The sequence below is a fragment of the Octopus bimaculoides genome, chromosome 1 (genome assembly GCF_046866305.1).
Source record: "Octopus bimaculoides isolate indiv1 chromosome 1, ASM4686630v1, whole genome shotgun sequence".
NCBI classification, from domain to species: Eukaryota; Metazoa; Mollusca; class Cephalopoda; order Octopoda; family Octopodidae; genus Octopus; species Octopus bimaculoides.
In genome coordinates, this window is record NC_142928.1 from 31,614,074 (window position 1) to 31,622,186 (window position 8,113).

Below are 8,113 nucleotides of genomic sequence, written 5' to 3' on the forward strand. Positions count from 1 at the left end.
AATAATCTTTCTTGGAGAAGCTCAATTGTAGTGGCGAATGGATATAGCATTGAAGTAAATGATTGTAGATTGCTACTGGCGGTCTTTGTTAAATCACGTAACAAGACGTTTAACACTACATGTCCTCGGATTCCAGAGTATTCAAGATATACTTATTTCTGTTGTTCTTGTAAACTCCTGATGCAGTAGACCTTGGAAGAAAGTCATGTCAAACGTGACCGTGTTGATTGTTATTTTTTGATATACGGCATTTTGAACTATAGTAACCAATATGCATTGTTGCAGTACGGCCAAATGGTTAAAGAGATCACTTCGCAAGGTTGACATTCCGGATTCGATCACATCACGTAGTATCTTGTATGCAAGTCTCCAGTAAACCCATAACTCGGAAATGAAATTGCGCAGACAGAAGATGTATTGAGGACTGTTGGATTGATTGAAGGTTTAATTCAAAGTTACGGCTTTATTATAGTGTGTCACGTTGATACTGTCTGGGAATTACATGTGAATCGTCATCATCAACACGATGGAAGACTAGCCAACCTAGCAACCAAATATCCACCCGGACGGACTTTCCTTTTTATCCGTTCAGGGTCGATAAAGTATGGTAGCAACCAGGTACTGAGTCGAGAGTATCCGTTAGCCACTTCCAACGTAATTGCTTGCTTTTAGCTTATTCAGGCCTTGTGCCTATAATAGAAAGAATTATCATTGTTTGTAAGGCAGCAAGCAAGCAGAATCGATATGGTGTCTGACAAAAAGGTTTGCGGTAGTTATTCCTGTTTATTATGTTTTAACGTGAAATTCCAACGAATGACCCACATCACCTTCCTAAACGAAGAAGTAGTGGGTCATTGATGTAAGGCATGCATTGAGTAGACGTTGAGTATGAGTGACTAGAGGAGGAATGATAACGAAGTCGAGATGGCAAAATGATTAGAGCGATGAGCAAAATACATCTAAAATGCATACTATCATCTAAAGCACGCAAGACAATTCCATTTTATACCGTAAAGACAAAGCCACGAGCTGACAGAATGGTTAGCATCCCGGGCTAAACGCTTGGCAGCAACGTCTTTATGTTCTGAGTTCAAATTCCGTAGAGATCGATCGATTGTACCTTTCATCCTTTCGGGGTCGATAAAACCACTACCAGTTTAACACTGGAGTAGATGTAATCGACTTACTCACCTCTGCCCCCGTCCCGGAATTGCTGACCTTATGTCAAAATTTGAAATCAATATATACCCTACACACACACTCACACACACACACACACACACACACACACACACACACACACACACACACACACACACACACAAACGTACGCACACACATCCACATTGATTACGCATTGGGTAAAGATCGCCAAAGAAAATATTTTGCACTATTAGTTAAGTTCCCGTGTGTTCAGAGCTCAAAACCTCTACGGATTTTTTGTGCTACCTTTCTGGAGACAACTACACAAAAGAGAAGAATGATTTAATCGAGTGTGCACTGCGGTTTCGGTTCAACCAATTTTAGCAGTTGATGTCATATATATGTGTGTGTGTATGTTTGTGTGTGTGTGTATCGCGAGAGAGAAAGAGTTGTGATTTATTAATATCATAGCATGTACAAGACATTATCGGTAAAAATATTGGGGCGGATATTGACAAAAAAATGTTAACAATCGATAACCCAGTTATAAGAACATAGACTTTTAATATAATATTATGCACTTTAATATATGCAAACCACTCGAAGCAAATGCATTGTGCTAAATTCCAATATATCTCATGGTATTTGTACGCATTTTGTTTTCCATGTAAGCTGCAAGTGAAATTTCAGCAGAAATAACTTCCAGCTACTCTGGCTCAAAGTCATTTGGTTCATTCCATCAGCGTTTATTTGTTTCCCAGACTACTCGTATGTCCATGTTCTGTATTTCCATAACTCTCTCTATTAAAGACATCCATTTCTCACCATCTCTCTCTGGATTCATTACTTTGGAGGATTACAATGCACAAAACCCCTTTCGATATTTGCACTCTCTCTATATCAAAATATTTCTGCTCTGAGTTGTCTGTTACACTTTGTATTTACACTGAACATCCCTGATCCCATTCTCACCTCTACAAATAGGTTCCCACAAGGCATCAATCTCCCTGCTCCGTTGCATATCTAGTAGCTATTTAATACATATCGTATATTTTCTTACTGTATAACAGCTCCGCACGCTGATCCATCTGGCGCTCAGCTAATTTCTCGGATCTTAACCAGATCTCGGTGAATTACCATAAGCAGCAAGATTGTTTCATGTCTCAAACATACGTTCAACGTCATCCCTTCCGAGGTGTCTTTGTGGGTGGCTGAAACCAACTTTTTACGTAAGTTCCTTTGCCTTTCTCACAAAGCAAAAACCATTTTTTCACCCTACTACAGTAGCTTCCCTACAGTAATACAGCGGAACGACACTTCCTAGACAAATTTATTGACGAAGTCACGAAATACCACCTGCCAGAAGGCTTTTATAACTGCAACTCCAATATTTTCAAGACTATAATCAGAGAAGCAAATCATGCCCTTGTTTATCACAGAGTTTGGAGATTAGTCTATTTCATAAATTGCAGAATGGACGTTTTGCCACTTTCCAAAAGGATTTCCATTAACTTAATGGAATTATTCTACTCAAACGCAACACGTCCAATACGGTGGCTTTGCTGGCAAAACTCCTGCTCCCCTTCCCCAACTGTGCAAAACATGCACTCTACAATCCTCCAGTTGACCACTTCTTCCACAGACCTCTCAGATATCCATTCACTAACCGCGCACAAATTAAGTACAAAAGTTCTTCTGAACCAACGAAGTGCATACAAGTGATGGCTGGAACTTTTAAAAATACAAGCCAAATGTCATAGAGTAACATCTTTAATGAATTATATTAGATGATGTACTCATAGTTGCATAAAAAGACATACACGCACCCGCGCACACACATACACACACTCGCTCACTACATATTTCTCAGGTATCTGCCCCCAGATTTACAATCTGGCTAGAGCGTGCCTTCTTTCTACTGTTCTATCGAACTTGAGAACATCCTTTATTGGAGACATAACAACGTTGTTTATTTTAATGTTACCATAATTCAATCACTGCAAATATCAAAGAAACAGTTCTCCACCTAATTTTCTATTATTGCAGGAGCCAATAAGTAGTGATTGATTTATGGTATTTGTTGAAGGGAACAAAAAACAAAAGAAAAACAACAACAATGCTCCAAAAGATTCGAAATCCGCTTCAGTGTAACACAACCTGCAATAAATAGCTGCTTAGTCTCCCTCAAAACATATTCTAACACCTTCAAGATTGTAGAACACGTTGGAATAATACAATCCTGAAACTGTAAAATATGGATGACGCCTGGAATGCCTTTAATTATAAGGCTGCTTAATCAAGGCTGTTCTGGGATAAACAATAAGAGGGGGCAAAAATTCGAAAGTGAGATCAGCGCAAGACTTTCGAGGTTTCATTTAATCTTATGATCAAATTTACATAGCAAAATTTCATATGGCAAATTTAGTTGCTGACCATCAAAAAAGCTCAAGTAAAATCTATATCGGAACACTCTTAACATCTATATGAAAAGCGTGCGGCCACAATGATAGTCAAATGAAATTAATTCGCAAAAATTTATTCCTCAACACACAATCATGTTATTTATTTTACTCTTCAATCATTGTTACAATAGTTTCTACACCTCTGAATTAGCTATCAACATATACATATATAAAACAGTAAAAACCCCTGGATTGTGGTCTATAGTGAACAGCGCACAAAACAGCAAGGTAATGATGTTATAAAATGTCATGTCCATGAAGCGAGAGACTCGAATAAGACTGGTTGCGTGGTAGCAGACAGCGAATGACATCACTGAGTGTCAGAAGACACACACAAGCAAAAAAACAATAACTAAAGCTTGTAAATTCAAATTAAATGATACAACAGAAACAAAAGGGAGAAGACTCTAGAGCAAGATGTACCAAAATTATTCTGCAATAGTTGTGATCATTATTAGGCCAACATCGTTGGTCTACTGACCTACGAAAGAGCGATGAAGCTTCTTTATATTTGAAACAAATCCTTTTCTTTCACCAAGCCATACTTGTTTACGAGTGACATAAATATGATATAAAAATACATATTTCGTCTTATTCAATTGAATTGATATTTACCATGAAAATGTTATGATTGGTACCAATGTAAGGAATTCAGAGTTCCAAACAAGCGTGTGAGTGAGATAGAGACGAAGAGAGAGAGAGAGAGAGAGAGAGAGAGGGAGAGAGAGAGAGAGAGAGATAGAGAGAGAGAGAGAGAGAGAGAGAGAGAGAAAGAGGTGATCTAGGAGGCTCTGTGTGTGTATTTTGTGTGTGCGTTGTATGTACATGTATCTTTTGTTTTGTTTTTTTGTATATGACTTGTGTGTGTATCTGCGTGCCTGTGTATCATGCATTGTTCAAAACTAGCGTGTATTTTGCTAAAAGCTCAGTCGAGGCTGGAGAATAGAGTGAGAAAAGCCAAATACAATCTTTGCTATGCTTTAAGATAAGGTTTCCTTTAGAGATTAAGACCATGGTAAATGCATAAAATTACTTGAAGCAGCTTTAGATTGTAAAGGCATAATATCTCCAAGACTTCGGTCAACATTTCTTTTTTTCTTTTTACTGTCTATAGCAGACTGTGTGGCAACGTCAGAGTAATCGATATGTAAGTGATAATTTTTTTATTATCTATAGCTTGAAGCAAAAAAGATGGGAGGCAAACGTATTTAGGAGAGCTTGATGAAACGGTGAGATAATATATGAATTAAGATATGAAAACGTACGCTTCCAGGAGACAATTTTATTAGGATATATATCTTGAGAAAGTCTGATAAAAAGTTATAATAAAACCGATAAAAAAAAAAAAATTGCTATTCTGGGGAGAAACAAGCGATAATTAATGTTAAGTGTAAAAGATATGGTACAGAATTATAAAATATTAAGCAATGTCATGCGATATCGTGCTATATTATTTGATCAGTTGCATCTACATCTACAACTGTGACACGTACAACTGAGCAGTTGATTTGGGAGTATAATAATTGTAGAAAAGTGCAGATTTAATTAGCTTGATAAATAAACAGCTAACCGGATACAAGTTGAGATACACAAATTTAGCTGCAGTTATTGTTTTATTTAGATTGGGTTTGCTCTGATAGAACTCATATGCGAGGCCTCGGTTGTACCGTTCTTTTTTTTATTTTTAGTTTTATTATGGCAAGGTCTACTTCCTTTAATGTGTTTCGTTCAAATTAAAGAAAGTATTGGCGTGATTTGAGGGAATCTTGCTGACATTTCCAATAGGACGAATGACCACTTCATAAGAAACAGTTACTGCTTAGATCCAGATCAGCAATTATTATGCAGACCTGTGACCAAATGCGTTCCAACTGTGACTTTGCGAACGTTCTTATACAATTATGTGTTCATTCACCTATAATTATATACATATATGTCATTACTTTGACGGTTGCTTATTTATTGAGCAGTCATTTGATTATAAGAGTTTGTTCGATCAACTGGACTATCAGCTTCTGAGCGGCTGAGCATTCCGTAGACAAGCATACCGATTGAAATTCCTAAGAAAAATCATCTGTGTGATTGTTTGATATGGCTGTGCCTTTTTAATTACAGGTAGAATCCTCCAGACGACAATGTTCTATATGGTTTCCGCATATTGAATGAATTTCGCTCACAAAATATGAACCAGTACTACAGAAAATTATATTTACCTAAAAAGACATGCAATGGGATTGAATCCAGAACCTCGTGATTGTTTAATTATTCATTAATTATTTATTATTTATTCGGTCACTTAGCATCAACTATACAGTAAGCAACATAATGCAGCTTTGTCGATCGTCACTGCATCGATGGCACTGAATTATTGTTTAGTGTGTCAGAAAGGATATCCTTGGACTTGGCTATGCCACCGGGTATGTTGCGAAAGAAAGAACTTATGTAGTACCACGAAAATTAACCTCCCGCCCAACGATATTCTGGACTCCAGAATCTGGAGTGTCACACCTAACCGCTGCCAAGCCTAACATTAGTTGATGATGGAAATACATTATACACGCTCTAAAAAAAATTGCAAACTACTCGTTCCTATTTCCATAACATATACCATGAAAGATGTCTTGGTTAAGCTATCTCTCCCGCTGCTCATTCACGTTGACTATCCAATCCTTCTCAATTCTAATAATATTAAATACCAACAACGACAATATAATAATGTTTATGAGGATTTAGAGTTTCTACTCCTTTGACCAATTAAATTTCTAGAATACAGGTTATTTTTGTTTCTTAAAGATCTTGCCTGTTGAGGAAACTGTGCTATGCTGACCGAGCCTATTAAGACCGAAATATGTTCGTTGTATCCTGCAAGTAATTTACAATACAGATCTCCTCCCGTGGTGCACTTTATATACTTTCTATAAATCCAGTTAAATGATACGATAGAAGTTATTTCCATGTTTGATATTTTAGATTTGAATATCGTTATATGTAGTTTCTTTCTACAGATGGCACTGATAATTTCAATTCGTTGAAGGATTTAACGAACAGCATTAAGTATATAAGAGCCTGAGTGTGTGTTTGTATGCGTTTGTGTGTGCATGTGGGTGTGTGTGTGGGTAATCAGACAGAGACAGTGGGGGAGGCCATATATATGTACACACGCACACGCCCACACATATACTCGCACATATACATTTAGATATCAGGTTGAGTAAAAAGTAGGGAACGTTTAAAACCTTGAAGAATTTGTACCGGAGTTTTGCTGAGTTTTGAAATTTTTCACACACTGTTTTGCAATTGTCTGATGATACAGACACAGGCTTGACCACATGCATTAACAAATTAACATTGATATTTTTTTTCACCGTTGTTACAATCATCTGAAATGGAAGTGTCAAAGCGCGATATTCGAGCAATTTTGCTATCCAACTTCAACAAAGAACGTAAAGCATCTGAAACTGCTCACGATATAAAATGACTAGTGAGCGGTCAGCTCGAAAATGATTTAAACGATTTCAAAGTAGAGATCGTAAGCGTAGTGGATGACAACCTGCCATCGATGACGGACAATTAAAGACCGTCATTGAGAAAGGTCTACGTATAACCACTCGCAAACTGGCAAAAGAACTTCAAGTTAGTCAGAAAATTGCCTGCAACTATTCGCATGTGATCGGAAAATTAAAAAAGCTCGACAAATGGGTGCCACACGATTTGAATGAAAATCAGAAAATGCACAGATATGAGATTTACTCGTCGCTTCTTCTCCGTAACCAGACCGATCCATTTCTCGGCCGTATTGTACCTTGCGATTAAAAATGGATTCTGTACAATAATAAAAAAACGTTCTTCGCAGTGAAAATGAAGCACCGAAAACCTTCCTTAAATATGAGCTCTTCAAAAAGAAGGTTATGTTGAGTGTTTGGCTGTGTACTGCTGGGCTCATCCATTATAACTTCTTGATACCCGGAAAAACCATTACTGCAGAAACACATTGCTGTAAAATTGCAAAAATGAACGAAAACCCGCTACTCCAGACTGTTCAACAGAAGAGGGCCAATCATTCTTCATAACAATACTCGACCACACGTTTCACTAATGATGCTGCAGAAGTTGAGGCAACTTGTCTACAACGTTCTTCCCCACCCAGCTTATTCCCCAGATTGTTCTCCTACCGACTGCCAGTTTTTCAAGCACCTTGATGGTTTCCTGTGAGAGAAGGAGTTAAAATATCAAACCGATGCTGAAAGTGCATTCAAAGACTTCATCAGCTCCAGAATTCCAGATTTTTATGTAATCTGAATAAACAAACTTGTAACTCGTTGGCAAAAATGTGTTGATTGTAATGGTAATTACCTTCATGAATAAAATATCCGCATTGTTGAAATATATTGTGAGGAATTTCATGTTTCAAAACGTTGCTTACTTTTTACTCAACCTGATAGATAGATAGATAGATAGATAGATAGATAGATAGATTGACAGATAGATAGTGTCTTCCGGGGCTTTTC